The following is a 25,257-nucleotide window of genomic DNA, read 5'->3' as shown; positions in this document are numbered from 1 at the left end:
TCCTGCAACATTCAGCTCGCCATGCGTGCTTTAATTTTCCGAGCAGCCCGGGACAACGGCAGCTGCTTCTTTGAATAGGTCTCGCATTTACAAGAGTTTGAGCTATTGGCATTGTAAATGGCAATGCCTTTTATTTATGTTTTAATTAACAAAACTCATAAATAAAAGGCATTGTCATTTACAATTCCAATAGCTTAAACTCTCGCAAATGCGAGACCTATTGCATTGCAAATGCTTGTTAATCCAGTTTTTGACTAGCAGCAGAGTCTTTGCACATCGGGCAGTACTCATGCATGATAAGATACCCGACAACCAATTCGAAAATATATATAAGTCCCACGTACACGTGCAGCGACAACTCTCGCTTTATCACAATAGCGGCTTGATAGCCGTCTTCAGTGCGCGTGCCGTGCAAAGTATCGTTTGTTGTGCACGGTTGTGATAAAAATCAATCATATTTTCTGGAACTGTTCTCAGCCGCCTCTCTCTCAGAGCCCCCCTCCCCACCGGTCTCTGCTGGTGCCCCTTGTCAAACTCCATGCACCCTCCGCATCCCAGCAGCCGCCCCTCCCTCAGAGTCCCCCCCCTTCCATTGCCCCTTTTCTTTCTTCATGCACCCTCAGGATCCCAGCAGCCGCCCCTCCCTCAGAGTCCCCCCCTTCCATTGCCCCTTTTCTTGCTTCATGCACCCTCAGCATCCCAGCAGCCGCCCCTCCATCAGAGTCCCCCCCCTTCCATTGCCCCTTTTCTTGCTTCATGCACCCTCAGCATCCCAGCAGCCGCCCCTCCCTCAGAGTCCCCCCCTTCCATTGCCCCTTTTCTTGCTTCATGCACCCTCAGCATCCCAGCAGCCGCCCCTCCCTCAGAGTCCCCCCCCTTCCATTGCCCCTTTTCTTGCTTCATTCACCCTCAGCATCCCTGCAGCCGCCCCTCCCTCAGAGTCCCCCCTTCCATTGCCCCTTTTCTTGCTTCATGCACCCTCAGCATCCCAGCAGCCGCCCCTCCATCAGAGTCCCCCCCCTTCCATTGCCCCTTTTCTTGCTTCATGCACCCTCAGCATCCCAGCAGCCGCCCCTCCCTCAGAGTCCCCCCCTTCCATTGCCCCTTTTCTTGCTTCATGCACCCTCAGCATCCCAGCAGCCGCCCCTCCCTCAGAGTCCCCCCCCTTCCATTGCCCCTTTTTGTACTTCATGCACCCTCAGCATCCCAGCAGCCGCCCCTCCCTCAGAATCGCCCCCCCCCCTCTTCCGGTGCCCCTTTTCTTGCTTCATGCACCCTCAGCATCCCAGCAGCCGCCCCTCCCTCAGAATCGCCCCCCCCCCTCTTCCGGTGCCCCTTTTCTTGCTTCATGCACCCTCAGCATCCCAGCAGCCGCCCCTCCCTCAGAATCGCCCCCCCCTCTTCCGGTGCCCATTTTCTTGCTTCATGCACCCTCAGCATCCCAGCAGCCGCCCCTCCCTCAGAGTCCCCCCCCTTCCATTGCCCCTTTTTGTACTTCATGCACCCTCAGCATCCCAGCAGCCGCCCCTCCCTCAGAATCGCCCCCCCCCCTCTTCCGGTGCCCCTTTTCTTGCTTCATGCACCCTCAGCATCCCAGCAGCCGCCCCTCCCTCAGAATCGCCCCCCCCCTCTTCCGGTGCCCCTTTTCTTGCTTCATGCACCCTCCGCATCCCAGCAGCCGCCCCTCCCTCAGAGTCCCCCCCCTTCCATTGCCCCTTTTCTTGCTTCATGCACCCTCAGCATCCCAGCAGCCGCCCCTCCCTCAGAGTCCCCCCCTTCCATTGCCCCTTTTCTTGCTTCATTCACCCTCAGCATCCCTGCAGCCGCCCCTCCCTCAGAGTCCCCCCCTTCCATTGCCCCTTTTCTTGCTTCATGCACCCTCAGCATCCCAGCAGCCGCCCCTCCATCAGAGTCCCCCCCCTTCCATTGCCCCTTTTCTTGCTTCATGCACCCTCAGCATCCCAGCAGCCGCCCCTCCCTCAGAGTCCCCCCCTTCCATTGCCCCTTTTTGTACTTCATGCACCCTCAGCATCCCAGCAGCCGCCCCTCCCTCAGAATCGCCCCCCCCCCCTCTTCCGGTGCCCCTTTTCTTGCTTCATGCACCCTCAGCATCCCAGCAGCCGCCCCTCCCTCAGAATCGCCCCCCCCCTCTTCCGGTGCCCCTTTTCTTGCTTCATGCACCCTCAGCAGCCCAGCAGCCGCCCCTCCCTCAGAATCGCCCCCCCTCTTCCGGTGCCCATTTTCTTGCTTCATGCACCCTCAGCATCCCAGCCGCCCCTCCCTCAGAATCGCCCCCCCCCCCTCTTCCGGTGCCCCTTTTTGTGCTTCATGCACCCTCAGCATCCCAGCCGCCGGCCCTCGGTGCAAGCCCTGCCTGTAATCGTGCGTGAACCAGCCCAGTGCAAGGTATAATTTAGCGCTATTTTGGCCCAGCCTGGTCCCAGCGTGGTCCACCCTGCAGGGCCGGGCCCAGCCCCCCGTCCCGCTGGGAGAGTCATGTGGGAGAGCACGGTTCGTCTGCTGGCGCGGGGCTGCGCTGTGCTCGAGCTGGCAGCGGTGAGGTGCGGCCTGCTGAGACGGAGCAGAGTTCACTAGGAGAGGAGGGATTGTTGTGAGAGGGGAGGTCTCCCCAAGAGTTAGTAGGGTTCACTGTGAGAGCAGGGACTGTTATGAGAGAGGAGGTCTCCCCAAGAGTTAGTAGGGTTCACTGCGAGAGCAAGGATTGTTATAAGAGAATAGTGTTTGCTATCAGAGGGTACGGTTTACCATCAGATTGTAGGGTTTGCTATTAGAGAGGAGAAATTGCATGAGAGTTAGAATTGATATGAGAGAGCGAGGATTGTGACAAGAGATTAAGGGTCGCTATCAGAGAGTAGGGTTTGCTATCAGAGTGTAGGGTTTGCTGTGAGACTGTAGAGATTGTTATGAAAGAGCAGTGTTTTCATGAAAGAGTAGTGATTGCTATGAGAGAGTAGAGTTTTCTGTCACTGAGTAGGGTTTGCTTTCAGAGAGTAGTTTTTGTTATCAGAGTTTAGAGTTTGCTGTGAGACTGTGAGGCTTGTTATGAAAAAGCAAAGCTCTATGAAAGAGTAGGGAGTGTTATGAGAGAGTAGGCTCTGATAAATAACCAGATATTAGTAAGGCGCAAACTAATCACCCTTAAAGGTCTCAAGGCGCTGGGTGCCGTCGGGGAGATTAAGTGAGCTATTGCCCAGAGTCACATTGTGCTGGGTGAGCTGCTGCCGGCCCCGAGAAATCCAACGATGAGCCCTGTGTTCCGTAGTCAGCCGCCCTGGCCGCTGTGCCACACCTCTAAGATATAGTAGTGTTATGTTCTATAGCATGTCTGGAATTGCGCTGCTCCTGCAGCTGAGAATTCTGGACATGTCATAGTGGTGAGTTTGGAGGGCAGTAGTTTCTGAATCTTCGAAGCTGCACAATCAGTGGTAGTTAACCTGCAACTTAGAGTAAGGAAAGTACTCACCTGACTCATGTTTCCTCTTCTGTGTATCAAATTCAACAGTGGCGACACGGATGGGATCAGATCTCACAGTAAATAATAATCATCACGGAAAGAATTTGAAAAGAAGGATAGATCTAAAGACAGCCAACCCTTCATGTTTAATGAGGAATAACATCGTTAAGCTCCCCTTGCCAAAGGTGAAGCAAAAGCAGTCACCCTCCTCTCACCATCTACAAATTGAGTGAAAAGTGCACCAGTTACTTCAGGTAACGAGATGTTTTTTTACAAACATCAAAATGGCCTAATGTGGGTTACATTTTAATGCTCATCTTGATATGTATTAATGCTTAATCATACCCCTTACCCTATTCAAACCCCACACCTTCCTTCAGTGGGACAAATTGACAAATGTGGCGATAAATGTAGAGTAGAATTCAGCTAAACCAAGAAACAAATGTAGTTGATTTCAGTTTGCAGGTGTTGGTGCTTCAACAATGATTTTGGCCTGCTCCAGTTTTGGACTTATGCCATCACAAGAAATTTTGTGACCAAGATAAGTGACAGATTTGACAATAAACTTGCATTTCTCTTTCTTTAGTGTGAGTCGAGAGCTTTGTAATCTTCTCAGCACAAGCTTTAGGCTCTCCTCATGTTCCTCTCGGTCTTTGCCATACACTAGAATATTATCTTGCTAAAATCTAGATCCTCGTTGGCCCTGCACCACTTTTTTCATAACCCTTTGAAAACATACTGCTATGGATGCTAGTCCAAAAGGCATGCAAACAAACCTATAAGAATAATAATATGAAAGAAGAGAGGGGGCCCACTCTCCGAGGGACAGGGCACTGTTAAAGTGAAAGAGAACAACTCCCACGGAGGAAATTCTTTTAAACACACCTCAAACAAACACTCACACGTACTTCAATATACATACGGAGGGCATATGTTAAAACTCAAAAGAAGAAAATAAGAGGGTTCCTCTAAAGTCGGAGCCCAAAGGTCAATGAACATCTTTGATGAAGTCACCCAAAAACTTTTTTTGCAATGATAATAAAATTTAAAACAGTTTATTTCGCACAATATCAAGAGAACACAATACTTTAAATAAAATACATTGCCTACTAATAAAAATAAACACAGTAAAAAAAGATACACAGTAAAAAAGGGGGGGGGGGAAGGGATTTTAGTCCTATATGACTTAAAAATATGCACACTCACTAATGTGCAAACCTTGGACAAAATATGGCTATAAAAAACACACACTCTAGTCCTACTCACGGGGCTACTCTAGACAGTTTTTACAGAAGTCAATGACCTAGCTGTATGTCGATCTCTATGCAAAAGGTTTTCTAATTTGAGGCTAAACAGACAATCGGTATTGTTGCACAGTTCTGTTAGTTTCAATTCGAGATTCGTGTATTCTTGCGTCGACGCGTTTCGGTGAATAAAGATTGGTCTACTTCTCCACCTTCTTCAGGACAATAATGTGCTAGAGTCTTCCTCCTTCTAACCAATAACTATTAATAATAAGACAAAAATAAAATGAAGATCAATATTTTACACAGTGACATCTTGTCCATGGCTCTATATCCTAACACATTTAATATATTGGTTATAGTAACCTGAATAATTGCTGAATACAAGACGATCAAGTATTTTTTCTTTGTTTAAGTTAAAACAACACACCCCTAAATTGAAGCTCAAGGGCTCACACTCATACTTTGTACACATGCTTTAACTACTTAGAACCGCAATTACACCACGTTCTTATTTTGCAAACTTATAGGGAGGGTATTCACCTCACTAATGTAGGAGATAATATCTCTCTCTCGTTTAAGCTTCTGTTGCAGTCGATTAAAATCTTCACCGCATCAAGGCGCCGCTTATCTAGTGTAGACGTCCTTGTATAAACTGGTAAATACAAAAGATATTTGAAGAAAGGGGAGTTATATTACTGTCTAATGGTAGATAAGAACATCGAAACCTTTGAAAACATAGTTAAAATGGAGATAAACAATCTGACCCAAAATAAACATTATCAAGTCCATAATGTCACGAAAACACAGAGGGCAACCATTGACTCCTTGTCCGCAGATCTGTCAATCACGATAAAACCTGCGGACAAGGGAGGAGGTGTAGTTGTACTAGACACCACAGATTATGAAGCCAGAGTCTACAACCTTTTGTCCAATGAAGAACATTACGGTAGGGTCCAGAGAGAAAAATTAAATAAATTAAAAAAAGATGTAGGTCTCCTCTTGCTGAAGGCAAAAACAGAAAATTGGATCACAGAAGACGAATACAAATTCTTAAATAATACTGACCCTAAGATACCAGCCTTCTATGGGCGACCAAAGGTTCACAAGAACATCATAGATCCGCCCCTTAGACCCATAGTCGCCTCCATTGATTCACTATTAGAACCTCTGAGCAAGTACGCAGATGTCTTTTTACGACCACTAGTCCAAAAACAGAAATCATATATAAAAGATACCTCGGATATGATTTACAAAGTGGAAGGTCTCAAGTTTGATGCACAAAATGAGTATATGGTGACCCTCGACATCGAGGCACTATATACGAATATACCCCAGATAGACACTATTGAGGTGATAAAAAAAATATTAGATGAGAATGAAATAGTAGGAGCTAATAAAACATTCATAGTAGATTGTATATCTATGGTTCTTTTGAACAACATTTTTTTGTTCAAAAATGAACTGTATATACAACGCAAAGGGACAAGCATGGGCGCAACTTGTGCGCCGAGCCTGGCCTGTATATACGTAGGGGCCTTCGAAGATAAACACGTGTTTAACGAAATCTCACCATTCTATGAAAATATCCACCACTGGGTGAGATTCATAGATGATATCTTCTTCGTATGGCAGGGTCCCAGGAACACACTTGAAGAGTTCCTGCAATGGATAAACCTAGGAGATGTTAATTTAAAATTCACCTCCCATGTCAGCTCTTGTTCAGTTAATTTTCTGGACATAACGATAAAAGATGTCAATAATGCCTTAGCAGTAGAACTATACACAAAACCTACTGATAAAAATACAATATTACACTTCGATAGCTTCCACCCTAAGAGTCAAAGAGAAAATATTCCCTTCGGGGAGTTTCTTAGGCTACGAAAAATTGCTCCTCGTTGGAGGAATTTTATAAGCATGCAGAAAGTTGGAAAGACAAATTTAAGAGGCGAGGCTACCCTAGAAAAATAATAAATCACTCTTTAAAAAGAGCCCGCTTTTACGATCGAGACTGCCTGATAGTACATAAAGAGAAAAAGAAAATGGATAGAATTGTAATGGTAACGCAATTCTCCAATATTAGTAATCAGATCAAAAACATAATTAATCACAATTGGAAAATCCTCAATCAAGGGGACAACCACCGATTAGACAAACCCTTATTCGCCTTCAAAAAGAATAAAAATCTAAGGCAATCTTTAGTACATACCTATAGGGAACCAAACCAGGAAACTCAAGTGACCCTATATGGCCAGAAGGCAGTGGGTAACTATCAATGCGGTAACTGTAGCGTCTGTGCCCTTTGCATGATCGGAAAGGAGGTGGTACTGAACGGAGTAAGTCACAAAATCACCACCCTTAATAACTGCAAAAGTAAGAATGTGGTGTATCTCATCATGTGCCCTTGCGGGTTGGGATACATTGGGGAGACAGCTAGAGAACTGCGTGTCAGACTATGTGAGCACCGTTCGGCCCTCAATACCAAAAAGGAAAACGCCCCTCTGGTTAAACATTGGCAAATGGCTGGTCACAAAGTGACAGACCTTAAGTGGAGCGTTATTGAGAAGATACAGACATCAGGTAGAGGGGGTAACAACACACTTCGGCGCAAAAGTCAGGAACAATTTTTTATGATTAAGTTTAATAGCATTAATAAGGGTTTAAACACGAGAGAGGATTGGGAAAAGATTGTGGTTGATGAGTAAATAGACTGTAGAAAACCATACGGTAATTCGTTCGTTAGAGCACTGTAGTAAGCGGGCGAGTTTCCTCCATGTATGCCGTAAAGCCTAAGTATTTTAACAGACCTACATAGGTCTTTAATGTAGAATTGAAGGAATATATGTATAGGTAGTCTCCAATCACAGAATAATAATGATGATAAACAGGACGAGAGAGAGCACGCCTATTCTGTGAGCATCTTGCTCCTGATAGGTTGGCGCTCTCTCCATACAACTAGAGGCATAAACGCGAGGTCTCGCGAGATTTTTGAAAGTGGACCAGAAAGAGCACACATAGGCTGCAAATATCTTGCTCCTGATTGGCTGTTGCTCTCTCTATGTTAATAGAGGCACATTTAAAAGGCGGGAATTATGGTATCCCGGCATTACGGCCCCGACCAGCCAGGCGGAGGTACAGAGGAGAATGCCAGTACATAACTAAGGTAAGAAGTAGGGACTTTGGCAGTAACGTTGAGGGTATAGACTTGGTATGCCAGACCAACCTGGAATCTGCTAGAATAAATATCTTAATGTAGGGTTCCATTTTATATCTCCTATGGGTATTACAGTAATATAATCTTATACCCTTTAGATTTTCAACTGAATGCCTTGACATTGAAAACTTCTCGAGTGAAAATAGGATCCACTCTTTTATCACGATTAAAGATCCACAAGAAGAGCTTTGTTCTTGCAACATCGGCCAATTATCTCTCGGTAATACTTTGTTTAACGCTCACTCAGTGCTATAAATATTTTCACGTTATTTGATTATAACTTACAATTTTCTTTACTCTGCATATAGCAGGAAAGATGGGTGTATGCCCCTGATGATCAAGCGGGGCCACCATCCAATAATCGACATACAATCATCCACATAATAAGAAAGAGGTAAAGACTTGGCAGGAATCAATACTCCATAGGTGACAACACTGGGGGTAAGGGGGTAAAGTCACAAATAATAAGTTAGACAGTAATATAACTCCCCTTTCTTCAAATATCTTTTGTATTTACCAGTTTATACAAGGACGTCTACACTAGATAAGCGACGCCTTGATGTGGTGAAGATTTTAATCGACTGCAACAGAAGCTTAAACGAGAGAGAGATTTTATCTCCTACATTAGTGAGGTGAATACCCTCCCTATAAGTTTGCAAAATAAGAACGTGGTGTAATTGCGGTTCTAAGTAGTTAAAGCATGTGTACAAAGTATGAGTGTGAGCCCTTGAGCTTCAATTTAGGGGCGTGTTGTTTTAACTTAAACAAAGAAAAAATACTTGATCGTCTTGTATTCAGCAATTATTCAGGTTACTATAACCAATATATTAAATGTGTTAGGATATAGAGCCATGGACAAGATGTCACTGTGTAAAATATTGATCATCATTTTATGTTTGTCTTATTATTAATAGTTATTGGTTAGAAGGAGGAAGACTAGCACATTATTGTCCTGAAGAAGGTGGAGAAGTAGACCAATCTTTATTCACCGAAACGCGTCGACGCAAGAATACACGAATCTCGAATTGAAACTAACAGAACTGTGCAACAATACCAATTGTCTGTTTAGCCTCAAATTAGAAAACTTTTTGCATAGAGATCGACATACAGCTAGGTCATTGACTTCTGTAAAAACTGTCTAGAGTAGCCCCGTGAGTAGGACTAGAGTGTGTGTTTTTTATAGCCATATTTTGTCCAAGGTTTGCACATTAGTGAGTGTGCATATTTTTAAGTCATATAGGACTAAAATCCCTTTCCCCCCCCTTTTTACTGTGTATCTTTTTCTGCTGTGTTTATTTTTATTAGTAGGCAATGTATTTTATTTGAAGTATTGTGTTCTCTTGATATTGTGCGAAATAAACTGTTTTAAATTTTATTATCATTGCAAAAAAATTTTTGGGGTGACTTCATCAAAGACGTTCATTGACCTTTGGGCTCCGACTTTAGAGGAACCCTCTTATTTTCTTCTTTTGAGTTTTAACATATGCCCTCCGTATGTATATTGAAGTACGTGTGAGTGTTTGTTTGAGGTGTGTTTAAAAGAATTTCCTCCGTGGGAGTTGTTCTCTTTCACTATAACAAACCTATAAGCCCACAAACGTGTACAAAGTATGTTAGATGTCTCAAGTCCATATGTGATTTGACCTTGTGATATGCTAACGACAAATCCTTTGATTTAAAAAGTTTTGCTACACTGATCATCATCAAAGTCTCTAAAATATATTTGGAAGGGGTTGACAATCGATTCATAAATGTTTATCCAAACAATGAAGGTCAACACACATCCTTATTTTCTTGTCACCATCCTTAGATGTTAGGATTACAGGGGCTTGCTACTCAGAGGACTCTAGTTCCTTAGTCACACCAGGATCCATCAACCTTTTAAGCAGTAAGCATCAAGCTACATCGCACTACGTGGAGTACAGCAAAAGGCGGGGTACGGTACGTCTCGCTGTTTGCACTGATTTTAGCACCATGAGTTTCTCCCGCGCTGTAAAATCAGTGTGAACGGCATTACACAGAGCTCCAGAGGGTGCTGCTTCTTTCTGCCACTCAAGTACATTTTCTACTCGAGCGGCAGCTTCCTCAATGCAAGTGGCAGCTTTCTCAACAAAAGCAATAGTGGCCTGCAGCGACTGACCATGTTCCAACGCTTTCCAACTCAATGTTCGCGAGCCGCGCAAGAGAAAAACTCCGCTTTGCATCTCTTCTCTGAGTTTTTTGGTATTCAGCTCAGAACGTGGAGTAGACAAAACTCCACAAACTCTGCCGGTGGAGCGGAATTCTTTGCCCACCCCTATTGTGTACCTTAGATGACACACTATGACCTGCTGACATCACTCTGTGTGTCCGGTGGTGGGAGGAGGGAGTGTACGGAGGTATCTCAGTACTATTACTTTGGACTCTTTTGAGGCCGCCGTTTATGAGCAACGAGTGAACATCCTTTTCAGAATAGGGCAACATTAGGACACCCTAAACTAGGCCCACATCTATCAAAGTGTTAATCTGAATTGTGTTTATGTCTCAACATTGAATATTGGATTCACCTGTACGAGTCAGTCACTTACTGATTTATTCATGTGAGCGTTCCCAAAATGTATGTTGTTTGAATGTAAAGTTGTTCCACGTGGAGGTTCTTTTGCTGTTGTCTGTCGTCTGTTAACAACTGTTTCAACCTCAAAATCTGCCACAGATGACTGAGTGAAAGTCTGACCGCGTGAACTAAATATGGAATGAAATCCACGTGTTGAATGAAGTCTGCGTGTTGCTTACCCAAACGACGAAGTAAACTAGCTATGGATAGTGAAGGTCCTTCGGTATTTCGACTAATACTGGGTTCGCGCCAGCCAAGGCTTCACCCCTCTGGCCCCCTGCCCAAGCCTCCACCCACCAACTGAATAGGGCCCAACCCCGAATTTTTGAACTGCAATAGGATCACTGCCACTCTGTCTATGCCACTACACGCACAGAGAGACACACACTAACACAATCACACATGTGCTTACATGGCACGCACACACATGCACACAGAGACACACAGTCACACACATGCTGACATACATGCAGACTCACGTACATAAATGCACACACTCACACACCTGCATACAGGCACACAGACGCACGCAAGTATACACGGTCACACACGTGCATAAACGCACACAGACATACACATGTATACAAAAACTGTCACACACGTGCTTACACGCACACACATGTACTCAAAAGCACACACACACAGAGACTCATGTTCATAAATACACAGAGATACACACAGTCATACACTGCTTACACACACACAGATGTGCGCACATGCATATACACACAAACACACGTGCTGACACACACACAGACTCATGCACGCACATGCACATAGACAGGGTCGGATTGGTAACGCAGGCAATTGGCCAATGCCCGAGGGGCCGGTATCCGAATTCCAGCTGTGGGCTGCTTTTTCAGCAGCCTGGGGGCCCGATTTGGGCGGTTTCTGCGTTGTTCGATGCCGTCAGCGGCCCAGTGGGTGCCTGAGTGGCCTTTCTGGAGGTAGATGGGCGTCCATTACCTCCCTTTTATCAATGGGCAGAGGTGTCACTCCTTTTCTGTCCCTGGGCTGGCCCAATAATGTATGCATGTTGAGCGGGGTCCTGAGCAAAAGTGGCCTCACTTGTTTTCAGGTGTGTTTCTACCAGTGTAAACTAATCAGTGCATTTTTTTTTACCCCCCCCATTTTTGCAAATGTTTGCCAATTTTGTTTTGTGGAAAGGCAATATGCAAAAGTGGGCCACTTTTTTTAGCGCGCCGTTGCCGATTATTTTCAATTCCAATCCAACCCTGCATACAGAGACCCGTGTGTGAGGAGCAACCCGTCTGAAGAGCACACACGCACGCCACCGGCCAGCTGCGGGGCTCTCTGGCACCGCCGCCACATCTGTCTCTCATCAGAGCTTGCAGCCCCCGTATAAAACGGGTCGGGGGATGTTTACCAGGGACATGTTTGTTTTATGAGGTTGTAAAGCTCAGAGGGGGTGGACCGGTTCTGGAATCGCTGATGAGCGTCAGACTTCAGATTGGTATGGAACAAATGAAGACATGGTCCTGGGTGGGGCCCCCTCTCCCCCACCCACGAGGAAGTCGGCGTCGATAGGGGGCGGCAGGCCAACACAGGATGTGGGAGAAGAGGGTCATATGATTCAGCGGTAATGGCGGGTGGGTGGGGTGGTATAATACAACATATTATGTTACCTCATATTTGTATGTGTGGTGGACACCTCGTTGCTGCCTGTGGCAGGAACCTCACCAGCTGCCTGTGGAGGTCACCTCACCAGCTGCCTGTGGAGGGCACCTCATCACCGTCTGTGGTGGGCACCTCATCACCGTCTGTGGTGGGCACCTCATCACTGCCTGTGGAGGGCACCTCATCACCGCCTGTGGAGGGCACCTCATCACTGCCTGTGGAGGGCACCTAATCACTGCCTGTGAAGAGCACCTCATCACTACCTGTAGAAGGCACCTCCCCAGCTGCCTGTGGAGGGCACCTCATCACCGTCTGTGGTGGGCACCTCATCACCGCCTGTAGAAGGCACCTCCCCAGCTGCCTGTGGAGGGTACCTCATCAGCGCCTGTGGAAGGCACCTCATCACTGCCTGTGAAGAGCACCTCGTCAGCTGCCTGTGGAGGGCACCTCATCACCATCTGTGGTGGGCACCTCATCACCGTCTGTGGTGGGCACCTCATCACCGCCTGTGGAGGGCACCTCATCACCGCCTGTGGAGGGCACCTCATCACCGACTGAGCCGCTGCAATTCTACTTTTGGATCGTAGTGCAGCTTTTGATACCGTGGATCACATGATCTTAATACATAGACTCAGAGAGATCGGGATCCAGGATGAAGCCTCTCAACGGCTCGCCGCTTTCTTCAGTGACCGATCGTTCCAGTGTACGGAATCGCCATCCTCCCAGACACTCTCCCGGCCCCTCACGGAGTACCTCAGGGCTCGGCTCTCAGCCCAACACTGTTCAACATTTATCTGAGTCCTCCAGCACATATCGTACAGGAGTATGGCTTGTCAACTGTTTCCTACACTGATGACACTCAGCTAGTGGTCTCATTGTCAGAAGAGATTAATTTGAACCATCCGCAGCTGGTACCATGCATGGAAAAAATAGCAAATTGGGTGGCTAACTGTAGCCTAAAACTGAATGGCGACAAAACTGAGCTGATGTTCCTGGGCAACGGCCCAGGTCCATGGGCCGGGATCAGTTGGCCAAGGGGTTGGGGTCCTTTCCCTACTCCCAAGCCATCCATAAAAACCTGGGGATGTGACAATGTGGCTAGACCAGAATGTCTCCATGGAAACACAAGCCAAAAAATGATCGGCAACCTGTTTCGGTATACTACGGATGATCCGTAAGATCACAGGCCTAATCCCAGACCAGGCTCGGAAGCCGGTGGTCCAGGCCCTAGTGGTCTTGCAACTGGACTACGGCAATTCCCTGTATCTGGGGTCTCCTAAGTATGTGATCAACAGCCTACAGGTGTCCAAAATGCTGCAGCTAGGATGCTCGTGAAGATCCCCAGACAGGAACCAGTGAGATCCTCTCTGCAAAAGCTACAATGTCTACCTATCCAATCTAGGGTTAGGTTTAAAGCCCTCTGCCTAGCCGACAAGGCCGTGCAGGGTGGAGGTCCGGCACTGATAAAATCCCTCGTCTCCCCATATGTCGCGCATAGGTCCCTCTGGTCCTCATCCGATCTCTTGATGAACCAAAGATAAAGAGATCACGATGGGGTGGGAGATCCCGCTCACACCAGGTCCCAAAGCTCTGGAGCGCAATGACCTCGGAACTGAGACTGGCTCAAAATGAACGGTGTTTCAGGAAGAAACGTAAAACTTGGTTGTTCCTCTGATTCCCCACCTCTGCCCATTGCCTCCTCTTGGTGGCGCTTGGAAGCCCTCGGGTAGCCATGTGCTTTATAAATCCCATAAACATAAACTGTGGCAGGCACCTTGAGAGCTGATTGTAGTGGGCACCTTGTCACCCTTTGTGGCGGGCACTTCGTGAGGTACCTGTGGTGAGCCCCTTGTCAGCTGCCTGTGATGCACACCTTGTCACCTGCCTGTGGTGGGCACCTCATCACCGTCTGTGGTGGGTACCTCGTCAGCTTGCTGTGGAGGGTACCTTGTCAGCTGGCTGTGGTGGGTACCTCCTCACTGCCTGTGGTAGACACCTTGTCAGCTGCCTGTGGTGGGCACCTTGTCAGCTGGCTGGGGTGGGTACCTCCTCATTGCCTGTGGTAGACACCTTGTCAGCTGCTTGTGGTGGGCACCTTGTCAGCTGGCTGTGGCGGACACCTCGTCACCACCTGTGGTGGGCACCTCGTCACTGCATGTGATGGTCACCTCGTCCCCATCTGTGATGGACACCTCGCCACATGCCTGTGGTGGACACCTCGCCAGCTGCCTGTGGTGGACACCTCATCAGCTGGTTGTGGTGGGCACCTCATCCCCATCTGTGGTGGGCACCTCGCCAGCTGCCTGTGGCGCACCTTTGCATGGGCCACGCATGACAGCAAGCAGCATTGTTAGTGTTTGGAGACAGATCGCCCAGGGCTGACCCGGTGTGTACCTGGGGGCAGCCGACCTCACCTTTTCAGTTCACACCGACATTCAGCAATTGAAGGCAGGCAGCGGTTAGATGCCTGAGAGCTCAGGCCCTATATACATAACATGCTCATATAGATAGGATCTTCCTATAAGGTACTCTGTAAGTTCAGGGTGTCCTAGGGGGCTTCTAAGTGCTACATTCAAAGCACAGGATTTACAGACACCTCACCATGGAGGTGAAGCGTGGGTTGGCCACCTCACCATGTCAACCTAATGCATTCTGGGTGTTGTAGTCTTGAATGGCTTACAGTGAACCAATTAGACTAACCCCCAGGTAGCCATGGTTTGAAGTTTTAAAGCCCATCAGTGATGACATGGAAGTAGGTGACCTCCAGGGGTGAAAGGTCAAACACCTGTGCCTCTGCAACAGTGACCTTCCAGCAATAGAGGTGAATGGTCACAAACCTATCACACCCATTGACAAAGCAGACCAAGAGGTGAAAGGTCACTGCCCTATGCAAACCATTGACACTAAAGACTAAGATGTGAAAGGTCATTGCCCTGTGAAAACCACTGACAGTCCACACTAAGATATGAAAGGCCATTGGCCTGTGCAAACCATTGACAATAAAGACAAAAGGTGAAAGGTCATTGGCCTGTGCAAAGCATTGACGATGAAGAACAAGAGGTGAAAGGTCAGTGCCCTATGCAAACCATTGACAATACAGATAAGAGGTGAAAGGTCACTGCCCTATGCAAACCATTGACAATAAAGACCAAGAGGGGAGAGGTGCTTCGGCGTCATCTCTCAAAAATAATATCGCTCATCATTTTTGGGTTGATAAACGTTCAAATTTATATTAATTAACCCCTCGCTCCTAACGACTTGAACAGTGTGTTGGTGTTGACCATAGCGATGATGATAAAGTTGCTTTGGGCTCTTTTTTTGATTCAGTTGACGCAGCCTTACCCTGGAAGCCATAACTAGAGCTGCAGCGCCGCGATTAGATGGTATCCCTGCCGACATCTTTTTGTCGGCTAGAGACACCTGGTCCAAGTATATCCTCCTATTGTCTACTGCCCTCGTCAGCGGCACACCCGGACCCGAATCTTGGAAGGGGGCAGAGGTTATCCCGATATACAAGTGGCTTCAATGAGCATTAACCCATTTTGAACAATTTTGCACCATCCGGGGTCTAGAAGTCAACTCTGCAAAGACCAAGTTTATGGCTTTCAATAAACATAGATCCTCTGGGCAGGCTACGCGGAGGACTTCACTTCAACATTCATAGGCACCTGGTAAGGACCAGATGCTCGTAAGGACGCCGAGAAACTCTTGGCTTTTATTCTCCTGTGACACTGATGCTTGATTGAGCTCTTCCGACATACGCGCTAATATTAAATATGTAACTTGAACATTCTTATATTTACGACTTCTTTTAAGATGTAGGTTTGTGTTCAGGGTTTTCATCTGAACCAAGAGATCCTACAACCGAGGACCAGCAAAGGATCCCACCTGCTCTTCTGGAGTAAATATGACGAGTTTTACTTGCGCCGCGTGACATCACGGCAATGCACTGATGTATCCTTCCGCGGACGTATCCTTCCGCGGATAGGAATGTAGTGCGGGCAGGAGGGGGCGGAGGGGTTCTTTTTGGCTTCTTGAAACTTCCTTCCACTGATGTATCCTTCCGCGGATCGGAATGTCGTGCGGGCAGGAGGGGCGGAGGGGTTCTTTGTGGCTTCTTGAAACTTTCTGAAGTTTCTTTACTACTCAGATGTTAAGAAGTTGCAAAGGTGTTCACCTGGGAAACTCATCCACAATACTGGGAACTTAGGCAGCTCTAAAATGGCCTGATTGGATATGATAATCATAAGCAGAAAAAAAAATGTAAACTAAAATATAAGGCTCCACATGCGTGCCACAGACCGTGCCCACCCCAACACACACGCGTTGCGGGGCACTTTCTGCAAACACAAAAACCGAGAAAAGCCAATGGGAACGGATGACCGATCCCTTCAGGTGGACACCAACCCAGTCAGCAGTTTCAGCTTTTATTTTCTATTTCAGAGCTCTAAACTGGATTGTCTGTACTTTATAAAATGTATAAATAAGTAAAACATACTTCCTACTACAGCTACCTATGACCTACGGCTCCCAAAATAAAACAAGCATTGGCATAGCCAATAGGTCTCGCCTTTGGGACCATATAACTGTTTAGCCATGCAACAGTTGCATAACTAAATACTTATAAGGTCCAAAAGCGAGACCTATTGACTATGCCAATGCGTGTTTCTGTTTATTACTGCTCTGTAGTAATGGTGGCACCCGTGCTTTAGCTTAAACATCTTAAGCTAAAGTCGGGTGCCGAGATTGCTTCAAAAGTAAAGAATTGTCTATTTCTTTAGTTTTGAAGCAATCTCAGCACCCGACTTTAGCCAAAGATGTTTAAGCTAAAGCACGGGTGCCGCCATTACTACATAGAAGAAATAAACAGAAAAAAAAGCACGCGTCCGCATCGAGAAATGACTGCCGTGGCGGGGGAAAAATGCTACCGCCGGCCACAGCTTGCAGTGCATGTGAGCGAGTGGTGCCCGCGCAGCAGTAATCACGCCATATGCAAGCACTGCAAGCTGTGGCCGGCGGTAGCATTTTTTGAAGCCCTTACTTAAAGTCTCGCCAGATCAGTGCAAGCGCTGGGTCAGGCGAGACTTAAAAAAATATATATTACAAAACGACCAATCTTGGTTTAAAAAATGGCGTTTCACAATTTCAGGAAGTGTAGAATTGGGAATGTCACAGACTTTGAGGGTGGAAATAAAACATCAGCACACCCTTAGTGAGAGGAGTGGGGGAGAAGCTGGAGGGAGTGAGAGAGGAAGTGGAAAATTCGATCTTAACAATTACATCATTAGAGAACATCTACTGAGTAATGTAGGGGTGGGTCACTCCAGCCACAAACTGTGAGGGCTCAGAGATGGCCTGCGAGGTTATGTTATAACTGAGGTCCAACAGCTGCCTGGTCAACTTCCAGAAGGTGTTCAACCAGATGTAGGCTGCTGGAGAGAAGGCAGAAACGTGTCTGCGGTTGTGATTGTGAAGTTATACCCTTCCCACTGGATACAATGCAGGGCTTAATTTGTAAAATATTAAGTGCCAGGGATCTGACCAGGAGGCCTCTGCAGCTTGCTACACCCATCGCCCCCGTCATCGCTGCGAAAACAACTACTAACCACCTCTCTCGCCAGCAAGTGCGACAGTTCAGATTATTGCAGGTCCCCAAAGCTCAAGGAATGGCTGGGGAGGCAGGAATTAGTACTTTTAATGTTTAATGTAGTCCTAAACTACCGTTGTTCTGCTCATCTCTAAATTAGATGAGCAGCGCCACCATGTGGCGACAATTAACAGCTACCCTCTCCCCCTCCCAGAAACCAAATAAGTGGCTGTGCAGAGCCCCGGAAACAACCGGCTCAAATTAAGCACTGATTCGAAGGGAATTTCGCAGTTGGCTGTACAATGGGCAGGGGCGGTATGTTTCTGTCCCCTGTTAAAAGAACATAATGTGACTGTTGTATGTAAATTCAGAGAAAACCAAAATAATAGACACCCATTTCTAAGGACCCAAAAATCCTTTAGGAGGAAAAACAAATTATTATAAACAGAGTTTTTGAAGATGTTAGAAGCAGATAAAAGTCTTATTCAATTACTAAAGAACAAAATATTTCTAAAAATGCACCCCTTAGTAAGTTCTAGTTATGGAACACAGTTTTAATATTAAACTGAAAAAAATAGGCACGCAGACAAAATCAGAACAAGGCAGGTTAAGTGTCATGTGAAGAGTAGGAAAGAGAGTAAGTAGGTAAGAGGTTCCTGCAAGGTAAAGTCAGAGAAAGGAGGTGCACGGCGGAGAGGAAAACAAATTAAGAGTGGAAGTTAGAGAAGGATTTTGATTGTCCCCCTAACAAACAATGGGGAAGTAATGTGGGGCGGAGGAGAAGGAACGGGGAAGGAAGAAAAGCAGTTTAAAGAGGCGATGGAAGAGTCTGGGGGAAAACACACGGAAAACGTTAGGTTAAAAAGAGTGAAAAAAATGTGGGCGGGGCGACAGGACAATGCAAACCTCATTAAAACAACAGAGAAAACCTGTTTTCAAAATTAATGACATTTACACCTTAAAAAGGGCTTGTAAAAGGCTATTTCGAAAATAAAGAGCCTGTGTTCATTGGTCTTTACTACATGGTAAATGTCTGTCTCGTGGGAAATTTGGATTCAGCTGATTGTGTAAATTGCTGTTCTCTGAAGTTGTTTTTCTAAGTTCCATAAAAGCAGATCATGCTTGCACAATACTTCCAGATCCCAACATTTGGAAATAACAGATGCAAATGTACTTTTGTTCTTTCACCTGGAAGGATTTAGGCATAACTGAGATTCATATCAAAATTTGTCTAAATTTAAAGTACGTATTACCTCTACTGTGTTTATAGGAGGAGGAAAAGGCATTTATTTAGACCAAGAAATATTGGGCACAAGACAAATTCTCTATTCTTTCATGTTTGTGCAGTCTTTAAATCTGATCTGTGGTAACCATTTTGCTAATTTCAGATCGTTCTCAAATTACGTGTCTGGAAGATTAATTTGGATTCTTTTTTAAAGTAGACATTTTGGGTGACGAGCTGTCCAGTATTTGAATATAGATTTGATCCCTTAGTTATTGCGTGGCTTCTATTTCAGTTTTCTTTATCGATTTTGATTCTGTGAATGACGCATTCTGAAATGTTAATAGTGTGGTTTGTCAGAATGTTCCCAAAATATATTAGAGAAATTGAATTAAAGTCTTATCCCTTAGAGACGTCCTTAGATTGTAACCTGGTGAGTGAGTTTGGTTTGGATGGAAATTGTCTCTGCGACGGTTTCCCCCCTTTTTTTTCTTCAAGAAGATTTTGTCACATTTGTAGTTCCATAAAAATTTCTTGAGATCTTTGATAAATCTGAAAGAGAAATGAATCGGAAGATTAGCAATGGAGCAGAGGATCATCGCGAAAGGCCCCTGGTCCAATATTCCCTTAATGCCCTCAGTTCCTTGCATACATTACATATCAAATAGAAATTAAATATAAAATGTACAATGTTCTATACTCAACTGTCACTCTCTGAGACAAGCAGTAAATTGAGACCTAATGAGTTAAACTACAAGAAAATATTGGACAGCCGAAGGAGACAACACTTCTCTGTATCTCCTTTCGGACAAGGAAACCAAAATCTATTTCATAATCAATACAGAAAGTCCATTTAAAAAAAGCATAAAACTATTTGAGTGTACTGGTCACCAGGGCGATGCCACAATCGGGTCGATTGTAGTCTGCAATATCGAAACAGGAATATCTGGTAGTCAGAGTATGGTTGCCAAAATATTAAAACCCAGAACATTGGGGATGTAAGTTCACAGAGCGAGCTATAGGTTTTACTATTTTTAACTCCACATCTATGTACCTTTAAGATATATGTTGTCACGGTACATATACATGGAGTTAGATACAGAAAATAGTAAACATCGTTCACCACGCATGCGATACAACGCATGCCATTACAACGCAAGTCGGAACAAGGACTTGCTGTAGGCGGCAGAAGTTGTTGGATTTAAAATCCAACACCTTCCCTGCTGTTGCACAGACTGGGGTTGGAATAGTAAATTATACTATTCCAACATCCAGCGCGCCCCCTACAGCAAGTCGTTCCGACTTGCGTTGTAATGGTATGCGATATAACAACTGCGTTGTAATGGCATGCGTTGTAAATGCATGCACACTAACGTGGCATATTCATAGAAAATCTATACACACTTACCTGTTGATGTTTTGGGTTTTGATATTCCGGTTGTGATATTGTGACGACTCGATATTCTGACTTCGATATACAGAACCCACCCAGTCTGGGTCTTGAAATGGCGCTTATAAGGACCAGTGGCCTCTAGTCTGACAGGGCACCATAGAGTCCCCGTAGCGGCGGCATGTAGTCCAAGGTGTTTCTGGAGAACTTTTGGACTTGTTGGAGAAGTTTTAATTCGGAGCCACAACACCTCCAGTTCTTGAAGGCAGTGGGCGGGTGGAGGAGCATGGTGACCACCTGAGCGCGGCAGTGACGTGTGTGGTGGGCAGGAGGAGACACTGCATTTTGGACACTTTACGTCACAGCTGTAACAGGATGTGCCACCAGCAGGCTACAAAATGTTACCAAAATGAAATGTGTACTTCCACTGCACCCCTAATTAATAGAGGTAAGCGAAGCACTGAGGGCTCGAGCCAGGCTCGAACCAGGAGCCTGGCTCGGGTTAATGTCCGCTTGAACCCTCGAGCCGAAAAAGAGCCGAGCTTTGATGTGGCTGTCACCTGCCACCCACGCGCAGGCCTCACATGCCAAGAATTAAAGACAACAGATGAATCATTGATGTAAAATAGGAGAAAGAAAGACATACCCATCTAGGGGCTGTATTGTACAATGTGAATGAAACCAGCAATCTGGGCTCAACCTGGCTTCCCCCGCTTGGCCGAATTGTGTGATTCTAGGCACATATTTTATTTCACTCTGCCTTTTTTTGTCTTCATTATTGCATGTGAGAGCCCCTTGAATATGTGAGCTCAGGGTGTGCACTTTACAAAGACATATCAACAGTGCTTGATTTAATACATTATAATGTTGCTGCTTCAATAAGAACCCGGGCCGCAGATGTGGTGCACGAGACAACAGCCTTACCTCTTACTTCATGTGTGGACTTGTCGTTAGGGGTCGAGGCAGGAATTTTCTAGGCCCGTGGTTAAAAAAGTCTCTTTTAAGAAATGCTTCGGTGAAACGCTTCTGCCTGTTAAAGAAATATATATATATATATATTTTAATTTTTAAGAGACTTTAGCATATGTTATCTTGTGTATGTTGGTCAACTTAAATGCAGACATGCTCATGGCCAGCTTGGCTCGGCTCTCTGCCTCGCCCCTTGCTACCGAGTAATAGCACAAGATGTATTTAGTGCACTGCCACAGATGCAAGCTTCAAAGCAATAAACAGCATCCGAGGTCAAAGGTACTGATCTTATCTACCTTGGAAGAATGAAAGGCTGAGTGGAGGCCAATAGGTTCTGAAAGAGCGGCCGTCAAGCTTCGCACCAGTCTGACATTAGGCACACGAACCCGCTGAGCTGTCTTACCAAGATGCTGTGTCGCCCTGGACGCTGACGTCGGCCCAGGAACCAGACATGTTTGTATATTTCCATTTCCCAGCAGCCCTGACTTGTGGCAGGCGCGAGAGGTTCTTGTTTGATGCTGGGACAGGCTGGGACTGGGCCTGCAGGAGCCCCCCCCCCCCCCCCACACCCTCTCCCCACACCAGACCAGGCCCCTGGCAGCAGCCTCCATGGCTCAGCCCAAGCAGTCAGGCATTTCCTGTCCAGTCGCCGATGGAGGCTGGAAAATTCCCTTTGTCCGCAGTTTGTTTCCTACAACAGCAGCGCCGGGGCCAGACTTCAAAGCGCGCGGATTCTTTCCGAGTATTTCACTCTTTACAGGGGGAGCAAAGTCGGGAATTAGGAGTTTGTGGAATTAAAAACCATCCGACGAGGATCTGCTGACTGAGGACCGGCGCGGCTCACGTCTGTCCTGTGGCGCCTCCTGCTGGCGCAGCTCTGCCAGTGCACCTCATAAAACGTTCACCTCTGGCAGTGCGCCTCAAATAACGTTTATGTCTGACAGTGCACCCCAGTACACTCACAGCTTTACCAGTGCACCTCAATCCACACAAGCTCTACCAATGCACCTCCAGCCACACGCAGCTCTACCAGTGCACAACAAGCCACACACAGCTTCCCCAGTGCACCTTAAGCCACACACAGCTCTACCAGTGCACCTCCAGCCACACACAGCTCTACCAGTGCACCTCAATCCACACACAGCTCTACCAATGCACCTCCAGCCACACACAGCTCTACCAGTGCACCTCCAGCCACACACAGCTCTACCAGTGCACCTCAAGCCACACACAGCTTCACCAGTGCACCTCAAGCCACACACAGCTCTATCAGTGCACCTCAATCCACACACAGCTCTACCAGTGCACCTCAAGCCACACACACCTCTACAAGTACACCTCACACCACACACAGCTCTACCAGTGCACAACAAGCCACACACAGCTTCACCAGTGCACCTCAAGCCACACACAGCTCTACCAGTGCACCTCCAGCCACACAACTCTACCAATGCACCTCAATCCACACACAGCTCTGCAAGTACACCTCACGCCACACACAGTTCTACCAGTGCACCTCCACTCACACACAGCTCTACCAGTGCACCTCAATCCACACACATCTCTACCAGTGCACCCCACACCACACACAGCTCTACCAATGCACCTCCAGCCGCACACGGCTCTAACAGTGCACCTCAATCCACACACAGCTCTACCAGTGCACCTCAAGCCACACACAGCTGTACCAGTACACCTCAAGCCACACACAGCTTCTCCAGTGCACCTCCAGCCACACACAGCTCTACCAGTGCACCTCAAGCCACACACAGCTTCTCCAGTGCACCTCAATCCACACACAGCTCTACCAGTGCACCTCAAGCCACATACAGCTCTACCAGTACTCCTCAAGCCACATACAGATTCTCCAGTGCACCTCCAGCCACACACAGCTCTGCCAGTGCACCTCAATCCACACACAGCTCTACAAGTACACCTCACGCCACACACAGCTCTACCAGTGCACCTCAATCTACACACAGCTCTACCAATGCACAGCAAGCCACACACAGCTTCACCAGTGCACCTCACGGCACACACAGCTCTACCAGTGCACCTCAAGCCGCACACAGCTCTACCAGTGTAGTTAAATCCACGCACAGCTGTACCAGTGAACCTCAATCCACACACAGCTCTACCAATGCACCTCAAGCCGCATACAGCTCTACCAGTGCACCTCAAGCTGCACACAGCTCAACCAGTGCACCTCATTCCACACACAGCTGTTCCACTGCACCTCAAGCCGCAAACAGCTCTACTGTTGGACAGGCCTCACAGACGGCTTGCTCCCTCCCCGCTCGACAGGGCCCGAACTCCGGCCCACCTGGCATATCCCCGCAACAAGCACCTGTACTCCGTCTCCCGACGGACCCTCTGCCCTCGGACCCCTACTCATCACGGGGCCCAGCCCCACCGGCTTTCCCGGCCGGGTCAAGCCGCCATCTTGGGCCCTGCACCACGCGGCCGCATGGCCTCCCCTCGACCCTAACCCCGGGCCTGGCCGGCCCCGACATCCCGGCACCACCATCCACCCAGGAGGTGAGCGGACCACTTGGCAGGTCAATGGGAGAACGACGTGTCAAGGGCTCTCCCCCGCCAGGTGCCGATCGCCCCCAGCTCCCCCAGGCACTGGCTCCACCCCCTGCTGGGTGTCTGGACACCTTCATCCCGGACCCTCCGACCTCCAAGTGCGAGGGTCCGGACATCAAAGGGCGCCAGCCCTATAACTGAGGCAGCTCCGGAGCAGGAAGGCAGTTGTATCCTGGAGTCGAGAGACACCGAGTGAACTCAACCCTGACGGTCTACTGGCGCTGCCGTAGCCCGCTCTTGTGAACCATCGTCCTGCCTGCTGGCGCTGCCGCGGCCTTCTGCAACCTTCATCTTCCTGGGACCTGCTGGCGCTGCCGCGGCCCGTTGTAACGACCATCCTCACCGGGACCTGCTGGCGCTGCCGCGGCCTTCTGCAACAGTCATCTTCCTGGGACCTGCTGGCGCTGCCGCGGCCCGTTGTAACGACCACCCTCACCGGGACCTGCTGGCGCTGCCGCGGACCGTATATCTTCCGGGGACCTGCTGGCGCTGCCGCGGCCCGTTGTATCGACCATCCACACCGGGACCTGCTGGCGCTGCCGCGGCCCATACCACCTAACCACCAAGCTCGAGGATTGTGAGCCCATCATCATCTCATCCGAACTACCTGAGTGGTAAATAGACTGTCCCGCTACCCCCTTCCCTACCTTGCGAGACTCTAATCGAGGGGACCCCTGAGTCCAGACCTCCTTGTACCATTTAACCGTACCTTAAATACGTGCTTATAAAGACCACTGAACCTTATCCGTGTGTGATATCTGTCTGTGGGGGGGAAGTTACTTGTCTGTACGATCGCTGGAGACGGCTCTCCCCGGAGACCTCTCCTCCTGACCCCGGCCGGCCCTCCCGGTCCATCTACCTTTTCTAACATTGGTGGCCAGCGGCGCGATCCGAATCAACGCGTAATCGTACAGAGAGTAGCTCACCCCACGACAAAGCAGGATGTCGACCAAAGATAGCAGCTCCACCGAGAAGTTCCAAATAGAGAAATTAGAAGAATACAACCACCGCGAACTGAGACAATTTTGCATAGAACTTGGCATTGCTACCACCGGCCTGAGTACCAAGGATGATCTAAAGCGCGCTCTTGAGTCATGGACAGAAACTGGGGTCGCAGGACCCTCCGACCAAAGCAGCGTTACACCAGACCAAAACAGCATCACACCAGAGGGGAACGCCACGACTCCCGAGGAGCGGGGAACGGGCCTCTCACAGGAGGAGATACGAGAAAGAGACAGAGTCAGATTACACGAATTAGAGATGGCACGACTCAAGATGGATGGGGAACTTAAGTTAGCTGAACAGAAAATCAACCTCGAGCATATGCGGCTTCGAG

At 47.7% G+C, this 25,257-nt stretch overlaps 1 protein-coding gene and 1 long non-coding RNA gene across 3 annotated transcripts in view; one reads left to right on the top strand and one right to left on the bottom strand.

The window, feature by feature from the left end:
• Nucleotides 1-25,257, top strand: part of BGN (biglycan) — a 225,435-nt gene that overhangs the window by 83,409 nt on the left and 116,769 nt on the right. The gene's annotated exons all lie outside the window — the stretch shown is intronic.
• Nucleotides 19,107-21,859, bottom strand: LOC146797145 (uncharacterized). Its single transcript, XR_014969973.1, has 3 exons — nucleotides 21,736-21,859; nucleotides 21,288-21,393; nucleotides 19,107-19,525 (listed from the first exon to the last, which is right to left on the bottom strand). It is a non-coding gene; the product is annotated as an uncharacterized LOC146797145 (long non-coding RNA).

This window comes from Triturus cristatus, chromosome 10 (assembly GCF_964204655.1).
Source record: "Triturus cristatus chromosome 10, aTriCri1.1, whole genome shotgun sequence".
NCBI lineage: Eukaryota > Metazoa > Chordata > Amphibia > Caudata > Salamandridae > Triturus > Triturus cristatus.
The sequence above is the reverse complement of the archived record's forward strand: the minus strand, read 5'-3'. Positions and strand labels throughout refer to the sequence as shown.